Here is a 24,330-nt window from a genome sequence, read left to right as displayed (position 1 = left end):
AAAGGGAGAAAAAAGGTGCAGTAAGATGTGAGGAGAAAACATGGGGGAAAGAGAGAGGCAGAAGAGGGGGGTGAGGCAAGGGAGGTGAGGTGGAAGGAAAGTGAGAGCAGGGTGGGGCGGGGACATGGAGGCCCCCGCTCTGGACTCCTTTTCTCTACCAAGCATCTGCACAGCACATAAATACAGTACAGCTGGGCTTTTTTCTCTTCTTAATTGACATCTTTGAATCTGTCCTCACTTGACAAATCAGGCCATTTATTATTAGCGATGACATGGATAAATATCACAGGCATTCACTTTACATCTGGGTCCCCTGATAATAGAAGTCAACACACCAGCCCCTCTCCCCACTGCTTCCTCACCCCTTCTCCAGGGCTTCTTGGCAGGGAAACTGAGTGGTCAGGAGCTGTCTGAGGCTTGTGGGTGCTGAAAGCTCCTACAAACTGGCTAGCAGGAAGCGTGCAGGTGGGAACTGTCCATGATCAAATGGTTCTGAAATCCCACTGCACCCTGTGGCACCAGGGGGAGGCTGGGTGGCTGGGAGCTGTACACAAAGTATACAGATACTTCTGCAAACATCTACTAGCCCCAGAGGGGACAGAGGTCCCAGGGCTGGAGTGGCAGGAGTGCTCCTTCTCTGCATAGAACAATTACTTTTGGCACAGAGTGAACAGTGGCTTAAATTTACTATGCCTGGCCCTGGTTCTAAACACCCTGGATGATTTGAAGCAAGTCTTTCACCTCTCTGGGCCTCAGGCTTCCCACCTGTGACATGAAGAGCTGGATTAGGGGTCCCCTCAGTGCCCTCCAAGCTCTAGACCTTTCTGCTACCAAGAGGCTTTAATAGATTCCTTCTGCTTGTAGGATCAAGTTGTAAATTCCTTAAGCAGGCCCTGAAGGCCCTCTCTGATCCCTTTCCACTTCCTCACACTATCCTCATCCCAGCCAGAAGAGCCTTCTTTCCAGTCCTAGACACAATTTCCTTTTTTGCCCCTGAGACTTTGCCATCCCCACCCCTAGACTCTCTCCTCTGGCTCTCTCTATTCTTAATCTGGGAGAGAGCTGACTGTCTGGGCCCCTCATTAAGCAACAGTAGACTTACACTTAGTATGATTCCAGCTTTTTGTGTCACAGACTTGAGAGCAGGGCTATGTCTTATATGGCTCTGCAGGGCCAGGGTTGTGCTCTGTGAGTCAGTGATCAGTGGCTTGCTGCAGTTTCTCATGACTGTGAATGGGGCATGGGTGAGTACTTGTGGTATTTTGACCCACCAAGCACTTTTAATAAAACCACTATTGGTCTTTCAAGATTATCAGTGAGGGAAGATTTAGCTGAGGCTTGTGGCCCCTTCTCTGACACAGAATCCTTCTGGGGCTCCTCTCCATGTTGGCCTCAGTGGGCAAGGTTACATTCATGTAGACACAGGACCCTGCCTCATTTCTCCTTGGGGTGGCCAAGACATGCCAGATCAGGTACAAAAGCCTCCATCTCCCTGTTTGCTCAGAGCCTTTGGAAGTTGACCCAACATCCTCATTGTTATCAGTCAGAGATAACATCCTCACAGTTATTATGGCTGCATCAGCTTCAACTTTAGGGACCTTTCAGGGAGCTTCCCATCCGCTCACCCCACTACAGCCCAGACTGCTTCATGAAGAGAGGCTCCTTCTTTGGAGCTCAGTCTTGGAGGGTTCAAGGTGATTTTGTTCATGGACACGGAGGAGTTTCCTTACATACTGTTGCAAAACAGGCGATTTGCCTCTCCCCCGCCCTCTGAAAACCAACGGGCTTCCATCTGTTGGGGTGAGCAAGCAGGTAGGAAGGTGGTGACTCTCTTTTTTCCATTAAACCCACGAGGAACTCAAGATGGCCCAGAAGTGGGCTGTATGCATCCCCTCTCCATTTCAGTAGGGAAGGCAGAATTATTTCCTATGGGTCTAGAAGATCCTTTGTAAGAAATCACTTTCCTTCCTGCATCTATTATCAGCCCAGACACCAAGGCACTGGTGTGGGACACTCTGCCCACTGCCCACTGCTCTGTAGAGCTCCTGAGGCCATGACTGGTAACTGGAAGTGCTATTTGGGGACCACTTGTCAAGACCTCATTAACTGATACGATTTTGTCTCACAAACCTGAGCCATGTGTTTTGCAGCTTCAGTTCCTACAGAGGGAGTGGGCTAAAGTACTTCCTTTCTCCCAGAAATACTGGTGTCTTTTCAGGACTCCAGAGTTCCCCCATGTAAATTCATAATATTGGATGCAAAGATGTTTGGAGATGATCTAGATTCTAGATCAACTCCTTCATCTAAAGATGGGAAAACTGACACCCAGGAAAGGGAAACCAGTTTCCCAGGTCACATAGCAGAGAAAGCAGCACCTTCAACGCTTTGTTCTGGTCCCATGCTCTCCCTCCTCATGCCAGAGGTGTTTTGTGTTGGGATAGACTTGTGGGGGTGGAAGTGCCTCCATGACCGCTCTCATGGTGGAACTCCAGGCATGGTGACAGGTGGTGAGAGAGCTGCTGGGGATATATCCTGAGGGGCTGGTGCCTCCTGCCTTGTGGAAAATGCCTATGATCTCAGGCGGGAGAACTATACAGGGAGCAGGGACAGCAGGATGGCCCTTTAGAAACCACTCTTAGGGATCTGAGCCCTCCCAGCTGGATGCGGATGGGAGGGCTCCATTGTCTCTGCACCAGGGGGTGGATGGCTCCGGAGGAGCTAATGAAGCTGTCTTCCTACCAACGCACAGAGACAGTGACGGATGGCTCATGGGGAGAAGGCAGGTGTTGGCACATGGCCCATTGGGCAGGGTAGAGAGCAGCACGTCCCTCAATGTCATTGTGGGTCACAGTGACTGCTGGGTCCCCAGGGAGGCAATGTGTGGGCTCTGGGGTGCAGTGCCAGGGATCCCCGGGAGAGCCAGTGCCTCCCATAGCCCCCTTTGTGTGACAGGCAGATGAATGTCAAAGTTAGAAGGGACAGAGCAACAATGAATCCCACCTGCTTATTGCCTAAGTGGAGATGCACAGACCCAGGGAAAAGTAGTGAATTAACCAAATTCACACAGCAAGCCACGGGTCCCAGGTGGTCCAGGAGATAGAGAAGAAAAGAAGATACTTCACTGTATCACTGTCCTCACCTATTGAGGGTGGGTGGGAGGGTATGGTCCCAACTTCTTGTCCAGCCTTGGAGGCCCTGATGAGCTGTCTGCACTTTCTCTTCCTCTTCACTCTGCAGCTCAAGCCATCGGCCTACCCCCACCCCCAAACCTCTGAGCCTTAGATCACACCCCATGAGGGCAGGTTGTCTTCCAAGCCCCTCCTGTCTGTCTAATAATCTATGGAAAGCATTATCCCAAATGCCTTTTCTAGTAGCACTTTGTACTTGGCATTTGGAACTAAACCCCGCACAAGCCCTCACCTGAGTGGCATCACCCCCTCCATTATTATTCAGGGAGAACGTCCTCAGAGAAGTTTCTCTTCTATGGCAGCCATTCCTGAAATTATTGGAAGCATGACTACTCAAGATGCCAGAGACCCGCTTTCCTGGTGTGTGGGGAACAAGACAGGCCCAAAAGGGAGGGAGAAAAGGGCAAATGAGTCCTTGGCCTCTCTAAGCCTAGAGCAGTTTCACTACAGTCTTGGCCACTGAGATCTTCACTTCTCACTGGTCCAGGCGGTCAGTATGGCTTGAGGTGGGCTTGTGGGACTTGGCTGAGGAAACAGGAGGAAGAGCAGGCCCCAGCTGCAGTGGCTTCCTTCACCTCTGTTAGGGGCACTCACCCATTAAAAGTGCCTTGACAGGTGCCATTGGAGCCCTGGGAGGTGATCTGGGAATCATTAGCTCCATTTCCTACATAGGGACACTGAGGTCCAGCGAGGGGAATGACTAGTCCAAGGGGAAAAGTGGGTGAGTGGCATTTGTTCACTTATTCATACTGATATATATTTCTTGAGCACTTACTATGGCCAGGCACTGTGCTGGGTGCTGGGAATATGAAGCTGAGCAAGGCAGACATGGTCCCTGCTTTCAAGGACCTTTCGGAGACCCCAGGTTCCTGCATCACTGGGGCTCTGGCCTCTGGGGGGACATACAATGACAGGAGCACTGTCCTGAGAGTGTGCCCTTGAAGCTCAGGGTCCAGATTTGTATTTTAGAGCTCATCTTCCTACCCCTGGGGTCTTTCTTTCAAACTCATCTACAGCATCCTCCAGGGCACCACCCCACCTTCCACTCTCTCTGAAGTGTCCTTTGACCTCCCCCCTGCCAGTACTGTCTTCAGCTGTCCTCCTGCCAGTGCTTCCTTCTTTATCCACCATTCACCACTGGCTGGAAATGAAAGAACAAAGAGGAAAACCCTGACCCCAACAGCTTTTGGATGAAGGATGGAAAGTAAAGACGCCTCCCTTCCCCCCAAATTCCTGCTGCCTCAGGCAGGTGAATGGAGACGTCCAGCCAATCTAGGGTCAAGATTTCCTAGGGTTTGGGGAATGAAGGGTTCCTTGAGTGGATGTTGCTGCAGCCTCTTCTCTCCCACCCTCACCTCGTCCTCCTCATCTTCAGCCCGCTAAGGCCAGATTTGTCTTGCAAAGTGGCATCATTATAAACGCATCAGCCTCCTTGGACGTCTGCACCCGTTCCCGCCAGCCCATCCAGGCTCGATTACATCTGAGGCTGTCTGGGGGTAATTAAGTGACATTAGGACGTATCCCCTGCCGTAATGCAGTGTTCAAAGACCTGGGCTCCTGCGTCCTGGGAATCACAACCGCACCAAGGCCATGTCTGCCTAATGCACCGCGCTGTGATTGCGGCTAATTACTCCAAAGACAGGCCTCATTAGTGGCGGGTTTGTGTTGGAAGGTGGGGAGCAGGCTGCCTCTCTCACCTCCCCTAGCCCACCACGTCACAGCCTGGTCTTCTCTCTCCCCCTGCAGGCCCAGCTTGCTTTGCTCTGCTGTTTTGGTGAGATTAGAATAGGGCAAGGTCATTCCCAAAATAGGGCACACAAGGTCATAGACTGAGCTCCACGGCCTTCAAGAACTTTCTGACTGCCTTATTCAACTGGTGGGAACTGAGGCCCAGAGGGGGTTACTGACTTGCCCAAGGTCACAGAACACAAGTGAAATGTGCCACCTTTCTTAACCTGTCAGGCTTAGAGGATGGACTAAATGGAAGTATGCATAGCTAGGACCTATCTGGATCCAGAGTAGTGGGAGGAAGTGCTCAAGAATGCTCGGAAGAAGAGCAGGATGGCTGCGTTCCCCCAAAGGCACTGTGTTCTTTCACAGTTCTAGGCCTTTGAACCCTTTTTGCCTGGAATCCTCTTCTCTGATGGCTTCCACCTGCTACCTTGCGCCTGCTGACTTCTTTCACCATTCAGGTGTCACTTCTTCCAGGAAGCCCCTGCTAACCTCTGAGCCTGAGTTTAGTGCATTTCACACCTGCTCCTAGGATAATCTCTACTTCCTCATCTCAGCCTACATCACTCTGAATTGTCAATGTCCAATCACTTGTCCACACCCCATGTGACTCTAAGTCCATGAAGGGCAAGAACTGAGGCTTTCTGTTTGTGTTGGTCTCCCCAGTGCCCAGCACAGAGCCTGGCTCATAGATGGCCTCTGATAAGAATAAGTAGAATGAAGGATCATTGATTGACGGTCTGTACCTTTTGTAGGTCATGGACTCCTTGGAGAATATGATGAAAGCTTCTCTCTAGAAAAAAAATGCATGTATCCATGTATAGATAGTATTTCCCATGCAATTTTAGGGCATTCTGAATTTCTTCATGCCCCCCCCAGAGGGGTGCTTGAAATCCCATTTATTAGCTCTGAACCAAAGTGCTGGTTCCCTCTGCAGTTCTAATTCTTCAGTGTGGACCCCTTTGGGGACCATGCCCCTGCCCTCTACCTCCTCCTCAGACAGCCTGACAGCATCCCATCTGGTGAACCTTTCCCCAGCATGCCCTGACAGTCTTGCCTCCATGTCTTTGCCTCTATTGCACCTCCTGCCAAGGACACCCCTTTCTCTGTGGCCCTCCAGATCTTACTATCCTACAGAGCCCAGCCCACTTTTCATCCTTTCTAGGAAGCCATCTGAGATGGCAGAATTCTGAAAATATTCCCCCAAGATTCCCATCTCTGGCTATTCAATTAAATACAGACCCAGTTACTGCTTTGAAGGGACTTTGCAGATGGAATTAAAGTTACTAACGAGCTTACCTTAAAATAGCCTATCCTGGATTATCTGGATGGATGCTGTGTAATCATGGGAGTCCTTGAAAGCAGAAGAGGAAGGTAGAAGAGTCAGTGGAGAGATGAAGCAGAAGAGGAGGCCAGGGAGATGCAAAGCTTGAGAAGGACTTGACCCTCCATTGCTGGCTTTCAAGATGGAGGAAGGGGACTATGAGACAAAGAGGCAGGCAGCCTCTAGAAGGTGAAAATAGCAGACAAGAAGACAGGAAACTCAGTCCTACAACCACGTCGAACTGAACTCTGTCCACAACCTGAATGAGCTTCAAAGCAGGTTTATCCACAGAACCCTTAGAAAACCTTGATTTTTTGAATCATAGAGCAAAGAACCAGCTGAGCCACACTGTGCCTAGACTTCTGACCTAATAAATGGTTGTGATTTTTGTCACTAAATGTGTGGTAATTTGTTACAACAGCAATAGAAAACTAATACATCATCTGTGGTGGTTTAAATAGGGCCATGATGTCTTAGACCCTCTTCCTATGGAGCAGTGGGTATGTTTGCCCTTCCCTTGAATCTTTTTTTTTTAAATACATTTTTTGCTAGTTACCAATGATGTCACTGATATTTATTTGAGCTGGGTTTTTTTTTGATAATTTATTTATTTTATTTGTTTATTGGCTGTATTGGGTCTTTGCTGCTGCACACACACTTTCTCAAGTTGCAGCGAGGGCCAGGGCTACTTCATTGTGGTGCATGGGCTCCTCATTGCGGTGCCTTCTCTTGTTGTGGAGCACAGGCTTTAGGCGTGTGGGCTTCAGTAGTTGTGGCACATGGGCTCAATAGTTGTGGCTCACGGGCTTTAGAGCACAGGGTCAATAGTTGTGGCACATGGGCTTAGTTGCTCCACAGCATGTGGGATCCTCCCGGAGCAGGGCTCAAACCCTTGTCCCCTGCACTGACAGGCAGATTCTTAACCACTGTGCCACCTAGGAAGTCCCTTCCCTTGAATTTTGACTGGCCTGTGACTGCTTTGACAAGGAGGGCAGGAGAAGTGAAGCTGTATCAGATCCAGGCCAAGCCTATATAAGCACTGACAGCTCCTACCTTGGCTTCTTGGAGCTGTGAGCTGCCATGTAAGACATTTGAGTATGTCGAGACTGCCATGTTGTGAGGAAGCCCAAGCTAGCCATGTGGAGAGGCCACATAGTACACAGAGGAAAATGGGTTCTAGAGAGAGCCCTTCCCTGAGGTAACATATCCATGGCAGGTGTTGGAGGCACATCCCCAAACTTGAGCCTGGCTTTGAATTAGAGGAAGTGAGCAGTTCCCTTTACGCTGTGACTTGATGGGAATGAAAAGTCCTTGAATTTTCAAAATGTCTCCCCCCCTCCCTGGACTACCAAGGAAACAGAGATCCCCATAGAGCTCATATGTTGGCATTGGAGAGTCATGTCCAGAGGGCTCCTCTGGAAAGGCAACATCATCATGAGGAGGACCACGTGTAGCAGGAATTAACAATAGGATTAGATAGACTTTCCCAAGGTTCTAAATCCTGGGCCCCCAGGACAGGTGTGGACCCCCAGCATAGTGTTGAAATGTGCAGAAGAGAGAATGCCCCAGCCTATAACGGTCTTCACTCATCTATCTTACCATTGCTCTGATCCGGTCCCAAAGTCCTGCCAATAGTTCCTGTGATACCTAGTACCCTCCATCCTTGGGCAAACCCTCTCCCATTGGTCCCTCAGATGACAGGTGAGATCATTTAAGGGGGACCCCTTAGGAAGCAGAGGGGACATGACTGCACAGAGAGAGGAGCCAAGCCCTGTGCAGTTTGACGGGGCTTCCCTGGGAGGATTACCGAGAGGTTTCCCAAGGCAGTTAAAGCAACACACATTTAATCATGCCTTACTTTCCCTGGGGTTGAGGCTAGTTCTGTTGTAATAAGCACTGAGTAAGGAACAGGGAACCAGACACATATGGTCTCCGGTGCTGCTATGGCTCCATAAACAGAGACTGAGTCCCCGAGACTTCTCACTCAGGGGCAACTCTCCTGTCCAATTCAGTCCAAACTCCACCCAACCCAATAAGCTCACCACTTTCCACAGGCACTCACTGTAGCCTAACTCCATCTTTTATACTCAAGCCCACCCACCTCTACTGGAACCAAGCCAACACCAGACCTGGGGGCTTAACTCACTTTACTGATGTGGGGACGGGGACTCACTCATCCAAAGTTCCACAGTGGGCAGAGCTGGGGCTAGGACACAGCCCTGCTGGCTCCAAAGCCTGAGCTGACTGCCTGGTCCCCTCCCCCTCCCCTGGGTATGGAGAGCCGCTGTGTGTCCATCGATGTTGAGGATTATAATTATTATTTGTCTCGGGTGAGAGTGGCTGTGGGCAGTCAACGTCACCAGGGAAACCAAGCTGAACATTCTCTTTCTCATCCCCATCCCTTCTCACACCTGCTCCGCAGCTCTCTTGCTTCCCGGGCACCATGGGCCCTGTGCCAGGCTGGGTGACTCTGAGGAGTCCCTTCCCTCTCTGAGCCTCAGTTTCCTCTCCTGTGAATGGGGTGGTGCTGAAGGCTAAGCAGAATGACAAGTGGGAGATGGCTGGCACAGTAGGTGCTCAATAAATGTTGGTTCCTTAGAAGAGAGCAGGGATGAGGCCAGCATGGGGGAAGAAGCTCCTCCACTACACGGCTCTTTTCGCTGCTTCTCCTGAAGCCCACAGATCTCTTGGGAAAGCATCTTCGATTCTGCTATTTCCCGGCCAGTTCATCTGCTGCTTTCACTTCTGACTCACGGCATCTTCCAGCCTTATAGCAGCTGAGGGTCATCCTGTCCAGCCTCCAGGTTCTAGCGAGACCCATCCCTGAGTCAGCAAGGGCAGGGAGGCGCTGTCCTCAGGTGGTATGAAATTCCTAGGGAATCCCTGTCTTCCTTTATTGGGTGGTCTTAGTCAATCCTTCCCCTCTCTGGGACTCAGTTTCCCTCTCTGTAAAATTTTGTGTATGTTCCTTTAAACTCTCAGTTCTCACGTGTCCCTGTGGCTCTTCTGGAACACCACCAGACTAATGAACTGTTCTGCACACAGGTCGGATTCTTTGGGCGTTCCTTTCAGTGGGGGGCTGGGCTGAGTGGGCCCCATGTTCTGTCAGGTGAGTACCTCCTCACCGCCCCCCCACCCCACCCCAGCCAGCCTGCCTTGTGCTGGTTTGGCCTCTTGCAGCCTCACTTCCTCACCTGTCAAATGCGAATAACGATGTGCACTCTGCCCACCACACTAGATCAAGCCATGTAAGGGGAGGAAAGCTCGTTGGGGACTTACGGTAAGCGTGAGAGAGAAACAGCAGATTATTAACCAGGACTGCGGGGAGAGGGGTAGGTGGTGAGCGACAGCATAGGCGCTGGAGCCACAATGCCTGCATTCCAAGGGGGCTCTTCTCTCCCAGCTGCATGCTTTAGCCAAACCATTATTCATACAACACTTAGTGAGCACCTACTGTGTGCCAGACTCAGTTTCAGGCACTGAAGGTGAAGTAGTGAGCACGATGGGCCCAGAAATGCCTCCCTAAAGGATGCAAACCCCCAAGGCCCCACCCCAGAGAACCAGCCATCTAAGACGCATGGGCTGGGGCAGGCAAGGGAGACCCAGAGCCCCTCAGCTCTGCCTTCTTCTGCCCACAAGTGTTTCCAACTGTGCTCTGCAGAGTTTGGGGACCATAACCAAGGGAGAATTGGGGTGGGGGGTTGGGGCAGAGCCAAGGGGATGCTGGATTCTGCTTGCTGTTATATTGAAGAAACTCTGCAGTTACAAGAGGTTTCAGAAATACCGCTCAAGTCCAAGCCTCCTGGTGTGCAGACGGGAAACCTGAGACCCCGAGGCTTGCCCAGAGCCACCTTCTGTCCTGGTTGAGTGCTCTTCCTACACCATACCCAGGCCCCCTTTTTGGCCCTCAGCCTCCAACCCCAGCCTGTGAGTCTAGCCCCAGATCAGCCTGAGCAACCTAGACCCTAACGGACACCTTTCCCCACCAGCCTCACACTGTCAATTGATTAATAACGACATATTTGAGATGGTAGTACAAATTAATTTCTGCATCATGCCATTAGTGTGTAATTAATTTCTTTGCTCTGGGAAATGAAGATATCCCTGACGAGCATGTTATCTCAATCTATAAAAGAGGAGAAACGCTGAACAGGCAACTCCATTAATGCAAACATTGATTCCCACCCCCACCCCCTATTTCTTCCTCTCTTGTGTGAGGACTCTTCCTCCCTTATCATCCTCCCACCTTTGTGGGGAAGCATCCATTTTTCCCAAGGAGGAGGAGCCACTTGGAGAGGGCTGCCTCTCAATACCTTCGGCGGTAATCAAAAGATCATGTGTGCTCACTACAGCCAAATAATGTCCTTATTGGATGCTGTTAAGGATACGGTTGCTGTGGAAACACAAGATCTCAACCCTCCAGGTTTGGATGCCAAACCTGGAACGTGCATTTTTCTGCAATCTGCTGGGGGCCTGGAGGTACTGGGAGGAGGGAGGCAGCTCAGTTCTGAGGTGGTGCTGTGGTCTTCCATACCGGCCCCTCCTATAGGCGGTGGCTGTCTCCTTTAGAAAGTCCTCCAAGATTAACTCTTTTCCATTAACTCATCCACTCTTCCCTCACCTCCACTGCACCTTACAGTGGAATGTTTCCCAGGTGGCCTGGCTCTGGGGCTCCCACACCAGCCTCTTTCACATACTTCCTGGACTGTTTGGGTTTGTTCTCCCTGCTCTAACATTCTGAGCTGTGTGACTCCAAGCAAATTAGCCCTTCTGTGCCCCATTTCCTTGTCTTAGAGGGGATGTTAGTTGTCCCATTTCTTAAGCTGATGATGAGAATTTAATGAGATAATGAATGTAAAGTGCTCTCACAGTGTCTGGCCTGGGGTGAGTGGTGATCAGTGAGAGATATTACTATGCAAGTGGGGGCTGAGGGTCTGCCAGGGGCAGGAGCAAAACTGGAGCCAGATCCGCCTTGGGTCTGTGTCCCGTTTCTGGCCTCCTGTGTCTCTGGGCAAGTTGCAATCTCTCTGACCCTTGGTTTGTCTTTTAAATGGGGACAATGCTGACTGTACAGGCGGGTGACTGTGCCTCTTGTTTTGTTGGGACAGTCCTGGTTTGCACCTGTCGTCCCAGCATACCATTAACAGTGGACTGGTGGGGCCCAGAAGTTGCCTCATTAGCTCAGATTCCAGGCCCCCAGGGGCAACCTCGTGCAGGCCTCTGCTCTGAGGTCAGACACAAAGGGCCTGAAGGCAAGACAAAGACTGCTTGCCCCCTGCCTGGCTGCAAACACCAGCTCTGGTGGGGCCCCGTGGCCCCTCTGACCCAGCCCAGCTCCAATTAGTGCACTGGGAGAGAGGCCTGGTGGTGGCCTCCCGGCCGCGGTTTCCTGGGGCTCCTTGCTCACCCCAGTCCATTCAGGTTCTGGCGAGAGCCCTGACCCGGAGGGCCCGGCCGTGCCCAAGTCCCTGCCCTTCCCTCTAGCTCATTAGTGCCTTTTGGACCAAGGGCATTCAGATGCATGCGGCCCTGTGACAGTTGTCATCATGCTGCCTGCAAACACGCCTCTTCTTAGGGCTGCATGTGGGATGCTTGAGCTTCAGAGGATAACATACCACCATTCAGAGCCTCAGGCTCTTTACCTTTAAAATGGGTAAATAATCCTTGCCTGGCTTGTTGATGGATCAAACTTAACAATGCATGAGAAAGGGCTCCGTGCGCTTGAGAGCTCCGAGCCCCGTGAGGGGTGGTCCCACTGAGTGACTCCCAAAGCATTTGTCTGTGAAGGCAGCCCTGAGGTTGCGCTAGTTTCCTTTCAAAACCTTGGTTTCTAGCTTTGCGCAGTGGCAGTATCGTAGCCAATGAGGTTTATCCGAGGTGCGATTATTGCTAATTGAAAACTTTTCCCAAAACCTTGGTTTCTGTAATGAAGGTCAAGCCTCCACGGGAACAACAAAACTCCACCCACTCCTGCTTGTGGGCAGAGAGGTCACCCTCGGGGGCCAGGAAGCCAAGGTTGCCTTCTTGGCTCTGCTCCTGGCCTGCTGGGAGAGGTTGAGCCAGGGCCTCGGTCTCCCCGATGCCAGCTCTGCCTCTCTCAGGGATCCTATGAGTAGCTGGACAAAGGCTGAATTTGCTCATGGGCACAACTGAGACCAACAAGGAACATAAGCAGGTAACCTTTCCTGACTCTGGGGACCTCACCTTCTGCGCCTCAGGCTCCTCTTTGGGCAAATGGCACTGAATACCCATCATGTAGGCTGTGAGGATTAGCAGCAATGATTAGAAGGGTGTGAAGTGCCTGGCTCACAGTGGGACTTGGAAAGTGTGACTACTGTTGTTGTTATTGTTTTTCGCTACCCACACGAGGAACATCATTTTTATTTTACAGTCAGCTGTGCGCCTCTAGACTGATTGTTTGGTGTCCTGGGTTGGAAGCACAGAACTCCTGGGTTCTAAACCTGACCTTGGCTCTTAAGTACCCTCATCACATCGTGCCTCCCTGGCCCCGACTGAGGGGGAAGGGGTTCAAGGGGATGAGGCCACAGAGAGAGGGCTCGTGGTCAGCCCTTGGCTTCATGTTTCCTTCCCCAACCCAAGAATAGTTTTCTCAGGTGACTCAGATCCAGGAGTAGGCAGGTAAGCTGAGTGAGTCCACTACCCCATGAGTGATTATGTCCTTTGTCACTTGCAGCTGGAACCAAGTTTCAGTTTCTGGGGGCAGTGGCTCTCCAGGGATTCTTGAGAGCCTGGGAATTTCCCCAGGGGATGCATTCAACTCTCAGCTGTGAGCCTTGATAGTTCTCAGGCTCTCACAAGTCCGCTCCCTGGGGGTCTAGGGTGAGAAGGGAAGGGGCAGAATAGGCCTGTGACCTGTGGTCCACCTGAGGTGTGAGTGCAGGGGCTGGAACTAACCAGGTTGGTCACAAGGGGATTATGGTTGGGTGGGGGCTCCTCAGAGGCCCTGGTGCTAGAGGCTAGGCTGCGGGGGGCAGGGCTGGTGGAGAGGGGTCACAGTCAGAGAATCTCAGTGATGGCTCTTTCTTCTCTTCAAGCCTCCTTTCTGGGAGAGCAAAGTCCTGGAGCTGGGAAGCTGAGAGCAAGCTGGGGGAGAATGGCCCTAGAGGAACCAGGTCCCCAGGCCCCCGGCAGAGCAGCCTTGGTGAGGAGACAACTGGGTGAGCTAGCCTGGGGTTGGGGGAGAGCCCAGGCTCTGGGGTCAGAATCCCCATACTTCTTAGAAAGTACTCCTGCACATCTTAGCTGTGGGACCTCGAGCAAGTACTCAACCTCTCCGCACTGCAGTTTCTGCATCTGTAAAGTGGGGCTAGTTGTAACTATGTCATAGGACTGTGGCAAGTATTAGAAGAAATCACATGTGTACAATGCCTCGCATGGTGCCCAGCACAGAACTAACTGTGCCTATGTCTTTTCCATGCCTGTTCAGTGATGTCCTGTTGGCAGCCTGAAATCAGCCATGGCGGGAGTATTTATACCATGGAAATTGGCAGACACTACAAATCAGGGCATTTCCATGCCCTCCCTCTGACTGCAGGTTGTTAAGACATCAGTGTATCACTGAACCAGAGAGCAGAAGTAGCTGTGTAGTATCTCTGCCACCAAGTCATTTGCCAGGCAAACATCTGTCCATCTGAGGCCAGACAAGGGTGCACTGGCTGCCTGCCCAGAACAAGCAATTTCAAGGTCAACTGGTTTGTGTTGGGAGCCGTCTGAGGATCTCAGGTCCAGAGAAAGGTGGGCGTTTTCCGGGACCCTTCTCAGGTTTTGGGACACTCCCCATCCCTAGCCCCAGGGCATTCTCACACAGCCTTGGGATAGCTGGAGGAGGCTGGGGTGGGCATTGTGTCCCTTTAACATTTGGAAAAACAAAAGCCTCAGAGGTCAGGTAATTTGCTTGACATCATTCAATTCAATTTTTAAAAACTAGCACCCAGTTGAAGAAAGCATATAATTATACCACCCCCAAACTTTCCCTTCTGCCTCCTCCCTGACATTTCCTTCCCCACAAAGTGTGCCACTGTTCTGGCTTCTGTCACCTTAAATTAGTTTAATATGACTTAGAACTTTATATAACTGGAATCATATAATGTGTTCTCATCTATGTCTCGCCTCTTTCCCAGCATTATGTCCGTGAGACTCACGTGTGCCTGATGTGTATGGCAGTATTTCATTCATTTTCCCTGCTGTGTACTATTCCACAATGTATCCACTTCTGGTTCATGGACATGTGACTTGTTTCTAGTTTTAACCTATTGCATACTGTTGCTTGGAATGTACAAGGACATGGATTTTGGAGACCATATGTACACATTTCTGCTGGGCGTGTGCCTGGGAGTAATGTTGCTGGGTGTGGGGATTGTTGAATGCAATTTTGATGCAACAGACAGTGGTTGAGTCCCTTTGATATGTGAGTTTCTGCATGAGACTCCCTGGACTGGATAAAACTCCTCTCTCAAAAAGCTCCCAGCCTGGAGGAGGGGAGTGGTGTGAAGGGGGCGTGGAACAGGGGGAATAGACACATTTAGCAAAAACCAGGTCTGAAATGAAGGTGCCAGCAGAGAGGAAAGAACAAGAGCCCGGGGGGTTCACAATGCAGGGGCCACCTGTCTGTGTGGGGATCTGCATGTGGAAATGGGCAAGTCTGAAGGAAGAGGCACTGGGAGGGCTTTGGAAAGATTTGAGTCCACAGAGTTGGGGGCTGGCTTCACAGGCAAGGCACTGCAAGGGAAAGTTGTGGAGGCAGGTAAACAGAGCAAACTTGGAGAAAAGTGAGTGTTCCCTTCTGGCTGGAGAGCTGGGTCTGGGTGGGGCAGAGCAGTTGCTAGCTAGGGTCTGACCCCAGTGATCATGAAGGCCTAGGAGTCTGGGCTTTGGGAAACCACCAAAAGCCTCCAGCTGGGGAGCGTGTGGGGGAAGGACTGTGTGTGGGGGTTATGTCTTCGGGGCATGCTGGATTCAGGGAGGGTTACTAACAAAGTCTGAACCCAGGAATGGAGGGAGTGGGCAGGGGAGGGGAGAAGTGAGAGTGATTAGAGGGAGGCCTGTGGAGCTGGGCAGCACAGTCTCTGTCTCCATGAGAGCCCAGGCTGAAGGTACTGATTCTTCTGGATGAATGGGGGTGGGTGGGTGCTGGTGTGGGGAGGTGGACAGCTTGCATTCAGAATCAGGAAGCTGGGCCCAAGTCCCAGCTCCTCCCAACCCCCACCCCCCTGCGTGATCCTGGGTGATCCCTCCCTCCCTGGCCTCAGCTTTCCATCTATACAGGGGGTGGCACTTGCTGATCCCTGAGGCCTGGCCTCCTGCAGCCCCTACCCTGGGCCTCCCTCAGAGGGCAGGCTGTGGGATGATTAAAGGGATGATGGATGGGAGAAGCCTGGAGGAGCCCAGAGTGCCAGACAAATGTGAGGGTAAATTAGTAGTCACCCTTCTATTTAGCACGTGATCTGGCAGCCTCACAATTTATTACCAGCATTATTATTAATGACATTAATAATGACACTGACAACACCATCCACTGCTTGTACCAGGCTTTTGTTTTCATTTGAAACAGACTCCCTCCATGATCCTCACCCCTCCTTGTGCGTGCAAGGTTTTATATCCTGATGTACAAATGGGTAAACCAAGGCAGAGAGCTGCTGTGTGAGTGATTAGCCAAGGTCAGTGAGTAAGTCAGGAAGGGAGTCCAGCTCTGTCCATTCCCAGCCAAGGGTTTTCACCCCCAAGCCAGCTGTCAGCTTTCACCCTCTCTCCTATGATTCTAGTCCTATAGTGCTTTCCTGTGTGTCCCGGTGAGCAGCTGGGCTTAATCTAATGAGCCTGGACTGGGATGCTGACAGGCTTGGGTAGAAGCCACCTTCTCCACCTGCTGGCTCTGTGGCCTTGGGCAAGTTTCCCCCCCCTCCACCCCCCATCTGCCACAATGGGGCACCTAATCCTGCTGGTGTCATGGTGAAGGTTAAGGACTTTGGTGGAAGTACCAGCTCGAGGGCTGGACATTGTCCAGGCTCCTGAGCTGCACCCAAGTATCTCTCCCTCAGGTCAGAACTCAGCACATGGGTGGGGAGGATTGTTTTTTCACTTGAGCTGGGCTGAAAAGTCACCCAAGGCCTCCAGCGACATCCCAAAAGCTCCCTTTGCGTGTGCAAGAGAAGGAAGCAAGCGCGCGCGCGCGCGTGTGTGTGTGTGTGTGTGTGTGTGTGTACCGTCTGACTGAGGCCGGTGCTGAAGTCTTATTCTACATGAAAGGGCCCCAGGTGACAGCAGTAGGACAGCTGGTCCGTGTTGGGACCCTGGCTTGCTCCTGACTCCCTGCCACATGCTGAGTGCTGAGTAAAGCGAAGGCTGACCCCTTCCCCGGCAGAGCCCCGGCCCCTGGCCCGCACGGTGAAGCAGCTAGTTCCAGCTCCTTGGGGCTCCAGGAAGGAGGAGCAGCTGTGCCCCCACAGTGGCACCTGCACAGACTCGACCCCCTGGCTGCCCACCTGAGCAAGTGAGAATCACAGGATGTGTTCCCAGCCTCTGCTCCCCTGATCTCCCCTCTTCCTATCCTTTCTCCACCGTGAGCTCGGATGGCTAGGGCGCCTGTCCCTGCTCGCAACCCTTCCGCGGCTACCTCCCCATATGCCCCTGGCAGCCTCTCAACAAACCCGGTTCCTCTCTCCCTTTGTGCTCTCTACACCAGCTACTGGCTTGGGAAGGCCTCAGTGATTCCACGATCCCTCCTGCCACGGGCCATTTACACGCTGTTCCTTCTGCCTGGAATGCCTTTCCCTTCTCCCCAGACTTCATCCACTCATCACCGATTCTTTTTTTTTTTTTAATTTTAATTTTTTTTTTTGGGGGTACACCAGGTTCAATCATCTGTTTTTATACACATATCCCCGTATTCCCTCCCTTCCTTGACTCCCCCCCTCGAGTCCCCCCCACCCTCCCTGCCCCAGTCCTCTAAGGCATCTTCCATCCTCGAGTTGGACTCCCTTTGTTATACAACAACTTCCCATTGACTATTTTACAGTTGGTAGTATATATATGTCTGTGCTACTCTCTCGCTTCGTCTCAGCTTCCCCTTCACCCCCCGCGCCCTCCCATACCTCGAGTTCTCCAGTCCATTCTCTGTATCTGCTTCCTTATTCTTGTCACTGAGTTCATCAGTACCATTTTTAGATTCCGTATATGTGAGTTAGCATACAATATTTGCCCTTCTCTTTCTGACTTACTTCACTATGTATGATAGATTGTAGTTCTATCCACCTCATTACATATAGCTCCATCTCATCCCTTTTTATAGCTGAGTAATATTCCATTGTATATATATGCCACATCTTCTGTATCCATTCATTTGTTGATGGGCATTTAGGTTGCTTCCATGTCCTGGCTATTGTAAAGAGTGCTGCAATAAACATTATGGTACAAGTTTCTTTTGGGATGATGGTTTTCTTTGGGTATATGCCCAGGAGTGGGATTACTGGATCATATGGTAGTTCTATTTGTAGTTTTTTAAGGAACCTCCAAATTGTTTTCCATAGTGGCTGTACCAACTTACATTCCCACCAACAGTGCAGGAGAGTTCCCTTTTCTCCACACCCTCTCCAACATTTGTCATCACCGATTCTTTATGTCTCATCACAAATGTCCCTTCTTCTGGAAAACTTTCCCAACCCCCTCCAGAGGCTGAATCATTTCATACTCACCATTTCATATTCTTACAGCTTTTGTACTTCTTTAGAGCCCTTGTACATATCAGTTTATTCATTTAGTGATCATTTCTCCAGTCCCTGTCTCCCGTTAGAGTGTCAGCTCCAGAAGAGCTTACTCTCTGCCCACTGCTGAATGCCTGGCATCTAGCACAGTGCCCAACACCAAGTAGAGACTCATCTGGTCAACTGGTGAATGATTCAATGAATGAATGTGGTGTGTGTTACTCCTGCTTTTCAGCTTGGAAATCAGGGCATAATGAGGTGATATCAATTGGCCAAAATCCCACTTATTAGAACCAGAAAGTCATAAGGCTTGGTGCCACCTGGTTCCATCCCCTCCCTGGGGCAGGGTCCCTGCTCACAGGTGACAATCTCTGCTTACCTGCTTCCAAAGACAGGACTTTTACTCCCTTGAAGGGCAACAGAGGAAGCTGCTGGAGGTCCTGTGTCATTCATGCATCAGTCCCTGAGGTCTAGATGTCCCTAAAGGCTCTCCTATCCTTTGTGCTGGATAACTGGGACCTGCTGTCTGGGAAGACTGTGCAGCATGCATTCTGGCTGACCCCTGAGATGGACACAAGATTCCAGGAGTCCATTTTCAAGCTCAGCAGAGCAGAGGATGCTGGGACCCTACTTGGACTCACGCTTCCCTCCATGTCCTCTTCCTAATCCCTATGCATCTCTCAAGGCTGGTTCAGACCCTACCTCCTCCAGGAAGCCCACCGGGCCTGCTCTCTCTTGTGACCTGAGCAGTCTGGAGCTCTCCCTGTGCCCTATGAGGAGGGAATCAGAAGGAAATGTAGGCCAGCTTGTCTAACCCCTGTTTCATACATGGATTTGCAGAGGACCAGAGAGGAGAGGTGACCTGCCAAAGTTACACAACTGATTACCTGCTGATTTGGGAAAATGATGCAAATTTTAAAATTTTGTAGTATTTAAAATTTCATTCTGTTAGGTTTTTTTTTTTTTTTTTACCATATCTGAGGATGAGGGAAAATGATCAATTTCAGGAAATGTGGTAATAGACATCAAAAACCTTTTTAAAAAGAATGTATCCTTTTAGACCTAAGGATGTAATTTGAAATGGGTGCAAAGATTTATGTACAAGGATGCTCATCACAGCCTTGTCTATGAGAGTGAAAAACTGGAAATAGCTTAAAGGTCCAACAAAGAGATTGGTTAAATAAATTATGGTGCATTCATGTGATGGAATACCATACAGCCATTAAAAATGATGGCCCAGTAAAAGAATATTTAACGACATGGGGAAATGTTCACAAGATACTGTTAAGGAAAAAAAAAAAGAAGTAAGTTGCAAAACACCATGCTCCACATGCCTCTGACTTTGCTAAAACAATCACTAAAAAAGAAAGCTCAGAGCCCCTGAGGTTATTTATGATATTGTTTCACTGCCTCCAAGACACCAGCCTCATTAATTCCTATTTCAGTGTGGCTCAGTGGAAAGCATGAGCCTTTAATGTCTGGAGGTCTGATTCTGAGTCTAGTCTGTGCTACTTATTAACTGGGTGACCTTGGAGTTGTGGGCCTCATTTTTCCTCGTCTATAAAATGGGGACAAGAGTCCTCCATTTGAGAGACTTCCCTGGGGGCACAGTGGTTAAGAATCTGCCTGCCAATGCAGGGGATACAGGTTCGAGCCCTGGTCCGGGAAGATCCCACATGCCGCAGAGCAACTAAGCCCACGCACCACAACTAGTGAAGCCTGTGCGCCTAGAGCCCATGCTCCACAACAAGAGAAGCCACCGCAATGAGAAGCCCACGCACTGCAACAAAGAGTAGCCCTTGTTCATTGCTACAACTAGAGAAAGCCCACGCGCAGCAATGAAGCCAAAAATAAATAAAATTTAAAAAAAGAGTCTTCCATTTGAACAATGTGGAAAGGATTTCAAAGATAGTGTGTATATGTGTGACAAGGCATTGGTAAACAGCATAGATCTGTATAGATATTGAGAATAATGGCTGTATTATTCCCTAATTAATCTGAAGACACCATGAAGGCCACAGGAGGTAACATTCCTCCCTGTCACTGCAGCCAGCACAGTGCCTTACACACTGATGTGCACAGGAATGTGGGTGGATCCACCCACTGAAACCCCAGGCTCGCCCCTGCACACCTTCCCGATGTTTCTGTGCGCCCTGGGGTTGGGCTCAGTATCACCTATAGGGAGTGAGAGTGCAGCTGTGGGTACACTGAATGCTGGGGGTTGTCTGGGGGTGTTCCCAGCACCCCCATTTCCCTAGTCCTTGCGGGACCAGGGAGTGGCCACTGTCTGGTACAGAGGGCACACCAGGAGTGGCTCCGAGGCTAGGGCCCAGCCAGGAGACCATGGCCCTCAGCACACATGAGCACTTTTGCCCCCTTCTCTGACTCCTTGGGCTGTGAGCAGTGGGGGTGTTGCTGGGCCACAGGAGTACCTGCCTGCGACCTGTGGGGGCCTTGGGCCAGGCCCAGGCTGGGCCGGCCTTGTCCTGCCCCCTGCAGTGCAGGACTGGCCAGCCACGCCTCCCCTCTGAGTTTTGTGAGCCCCAGAGTAGGGATGTGACCTGCTCTGAATCCTGCAGCTGTTGACTGTAGAGCAGATCCCAGGTCTGGCTCTTCCTGCTGGCCCTCCCCCAGCCCTTCAGCAGAGGAGGGACTTCCAGGCAACTCAGTCAGAAACCAGGGGTTTCTTTGGGGCACTCAGAGGGCAGGGCTGGGGCATTCATATTTTCTTTCTCCATTCATTCTCTTCCTATACAGATTTAACATGTTTCTACTCTGTGCTGGCTCCAGACTAGAGGCTGGAATTGTTGTTGTTGTTATTTTTGGTAGAGGGATGGACAGTTAAAATCGTTCAGGCTCATGGGAAGAAAATGATTAAGGGGGCCCGATGTGGGGAACAGATGCTGTGGAAAGTGCTGTTGGGCCCACCCAGGGCCCCTTTGTCCAAGGCCCACCCCTTCCCCAGCTGCTGTTTGGTGACCAATGCTTACAACTCCAGAGACTCCCGAGGGCCAGCCAGAGCTGCTGATGTCAGAGCTGGGAAGGCAACAGCCCCTCCTCCTTCCAGTGCCTCTTTCCAGTGCCTTCAGGGAGGATAACTTTGCTGAGAGATGATTTACCCTCCAGAGTTTCCCAGTCAGGCCAGACCAGAACTGAGACCCCTCCCTCCCCTTCCTATCCTGCTCCACCCCCTCATGCGTGTTTTCCCGAGGAAGCATCCTCTCTGTAATCTTGTGCCCCCGAATCCCCACCTCAGGCTCTGCTTGGCGGGAAGCTGGCATGAGACAGATGGGGACTGGGACAAGCAGTATCTAAATATATCTAAATATAACTATGTAAACATTACCCGTGGAGGCTTCTCACTTCGATAGAACAATCTCCAGGCATGTTGTTTTTGAAGAGAGAAAATAACGTGAATGTACCAGAAAGACTAGTAAAGCCTGGATTGAAAGAGGAACCTAGAAATTCACTGGTTGAACATGCCTGGTGGGAGCGAACATATTCATGGCAGGTGCCCATGTGAGGAGGACCAAGTCTGATGGTGTGTGTGTGTGTGTGTGTGTGTTGCATACACAGAGAACACCAACCAAACTCTGGCATGGCAGGTCCACGTGGCCCCTACTGGACTCTAGCCTGTGGAACAGGGAGTGCTGGCCAATCCTGCGTCCAGCCTCTGGTGGCCCCTCACACAACCAGCACCCCAGGGGCTCCTCCCAGATTGTGCTCATAGAACCCACAGGGAGTCCCCCGGTGGATCAGCGATGCCAAACGGAATCCTTTGGCCTGATCACTACCCATTGCTTTTAAATCTCAGCCTCCTCCAGGAAGCCCACAGGGAATGCTCCCTTCTTTAAGCATCTCCAGCCCTGACTGTCGCAGGCTTCAGCTGGCTTGGTTATGAGCAGCTGGCAACAGGAGTGCCTGGAGGACAGGACACTTTTTGAACTCACCTGTGTGCACAGGATGGGAACACAGTAGAATGCAGATACTGGAGAAATACGTACCTTCTGGGTGGGCAGACTTGGATGGTTCCCCAAACTCCTATTCTCTGTCCAGGTCACAGTACAGATGTCATCACGTATCAGTCACCACCCTGTGACCACCACATGTGCAGCATCTGTTGCTTTGAGGGCTAGAACTCTGTCGGTCTTGTTCTCTGCTCTATCCTAGTGCCCAGTACACAGCCTGGCACATGGAAGTTGCTCAGTAAATGCCTGTGGAAAGAAAGAGTCTCTGGAGAAGCAGCCACACTGAGTTCAAGGATAGACGCTCCATGCAGGCAGGTCCTGCGTCTTTCTTGCACATGCTCAGGGCTAACTGCATGCAGTGAGAAGAGCCCTGCAAAGTGAGCCTGCTCCCAGCATAGCCAGGATCCTAGGGAAAAGGGAGAGAGGCTCACTTAGGATGCCCCAAGGAATGAGGTCTGCTTGAGGATATCTGTGGCCATGACAGACCAGGATTCCACTTGAATAAGTCCAATAACACTAGCTATCACTTACTGTGCACCAGGCACCGGGCTGAGCATTTTATACGCACTATTTTACATTTGCAGAGAATAAGAGGAAGCATGGTTAGTGCTCACATCCATCCCTCTTCCCAGGAGCCCCTTTTGTGTCAAGTCGTGGAGGAAGGGCAATTCCAGGCACTCACTGTCAGACACTGAGGGGGTAAATCTTTCTTCTTCCCACCCGAGGTAGGGACAGTAAGGAGGGGAGCTGAGACCCAAGTCCACCAATGAGATACCCTCCCTGCTTCAGATCCTCAGTGGGTGAACCTGGGCTGGAGGAGCTGGAGGGGTGATGTCCTCAGGGCAGTGGTAGGGAGCCCCCATGAGCTGGGGTTCCTGCAGGAAACAGACGGCACATGCCTAGGGGCTATCTGAGCAGAGTTCAGTGGGAACAGTCTGGGCTAAGGAAAGGTGACAAGGGTGATATAATATCTGGCTATCAACAGTGGAGTATTTCCATGGCGGCCTGAGGGGGCAGAGGAAAGAAAGGTCACACACCCATAGAGAGAAGCTGTGGGCCCAGCAGCCCTGGGAGTTACAATGTGGGTAGAAGGACCGCCCAGGGGGCACGTACTCTCACCTCTCTCTCCCACCTCCTCTGACCCTCTGGGAAGTGAGTAGCCAGCATGAGGCCGTTGCTGTTTACCAGCTTCTGCTTCTTGTATCCCTTGCAAATCTGTCCTTGAGCCTGGCCTCTGGGCTCCTGTTGATGCTCCAAGTCCCCTGCTTGGCGTAAGTTTTCTGGAGTGGGTTCTGCTGCTCACAACCACAAACTTGACATAATGCCATAATGATTCCCTTTTAACAGATGAGTAAACTGAGGCTCCAAAGAGTTTTGGCCTGAGGTCTTCCACACCACACGGGTGGAAGTGGTTGCACGAGTCAAGTTGTGAAGGCTGGTCTGGCTGTGCTTAAAGCTCTTAGCCCTGAAGCACAATGAAGCTGGCCTCACCCCAATCTAGAAGGCCGTGGGGGTCCCTCCCAGGCAGTGGAGGGCCTGGGTTACCTCATCACTTCCTCAGCAGGAGAGTGAGGGGTGTGACCTGGCTGCACCACCCTGTTTGCTTCTCTCTGTGGATGGCTGGCCACTTTTCTTCCTGTTGCTAACTGGCTGTCCAATCCATGTGGCCCCGTGGCTGGGGAGCAGAGTCCTGTGGTATGAAATATACGCCCCTGCTTGTGGGGCTGGAGTGGGGCAGGTGACTTGGGCAGTTCACCCTGAATGAACAGAGAGCTTCCAATGGTGCTGGGTGGGACCAGCTGAAATTAGTTGTGAGGTGGAGGCAGAGCATCCAGGAGGAGGAGGAGGCTGTGGCCTGGCCTAAGCCAGTCATGCAGATGGAAGGCCTGAGGCTCAGAGGGCAGGAATGGTCCTCAGAGACCTGCCTTTCTCACCCCTAGGCTTGGACAGGACCCTGGGGCTCACAGGCTGTGCCCTCCTCATGGTGGCATCCCCCAGCCTCACACAGTCTTCTAGTCTCCCCATCTGGCCCTAATACCCCCCATCCATCACTGGGTAAAAAGCCCTGGCTTTCTTGCATAAGCAATAGGTGCTTTGTGGGAAATTACCTAAGTTATAATCCAATTACACAATAATTACATTGGGATGGCTATGTAACTGCAGCATTAATTAACTTTGATGGCTCCTATAAATTATGTGGGAGATTGATAGTGGGGAGAGGGTGGGTGCAGTCCAGTGGGTGGGAAGTGGGCTGGGAGCCCTGCAGTGGATTGGGGGTAATGAGGAGGGGGCAGAAGATACAGAGAGGAGGATAGCTCACAGACTGGGTGAGAGTTAAGGGGGACAGGGGACAGTTTTCGGAGAGCCAAACTGAGCTGGGCAGGAAGTTCTGGGCCCTT

The 24,330-nt window shown here is 51.3% G+C and overlaps 1 long non-coding RNA gene and 1 other non-coding gene across 3 annotated transcripts in view; both read left to right on the top strand.

Moving 5' to 3' along the window:
• The window catches only part of LOC130853014 (uncharacterized), an 87,125-nt gene that overhangs the window by 40,475 nt on the left and 22,320 nt on the right, over nt 1–24,330 (top strand). The window contains exon 5 of one of the 2 annotated variants that reach the window (XR_009053637.1): nt 6,229–6,353. The exons of the other annotated variant lie outside the window; for it this stretch is intronic. This is a non-coding gene — a long non-coding RNA (uncharacterized LOC130853014). Of the gene's footprint in view, nt 1–6,228; nt 6,354–24,330 lie in introns of those variants that run through there. 2 annotated transcript variants of the gene reach the window in all.
• Nucleotides 12,076–12,223, top strand: LOC130854618 (U4 spliceosomal RNA). Its single transcript, XR_009054071.1, has one exon. It is a non-coding gene; the product is annotated as a U4 spliceosomal RNA (small nuclear RNA).

Source organism: Hippopotamus amphibius, chromosome 5 (assembly GCF_030028045.1).
Source record: "Hippopotamus amphibius kiboko isolate mHipAmp2 chromosome 5, mHipAmp2.hap2, whole genome shotgun sequence".
NCBI classification, from domain to species: domain Eukaryota; kingdom Metazoa; phylum Chordata; class Mammalia; order Artiodactyla; family Hippopotamidae; genus Hippopotamus; species Hippopotamus amphibius.
Note: the sequence above shows the minus strand (reverse complement) of the source record. Positions and strands in the feature narration are given on the sequence as shown.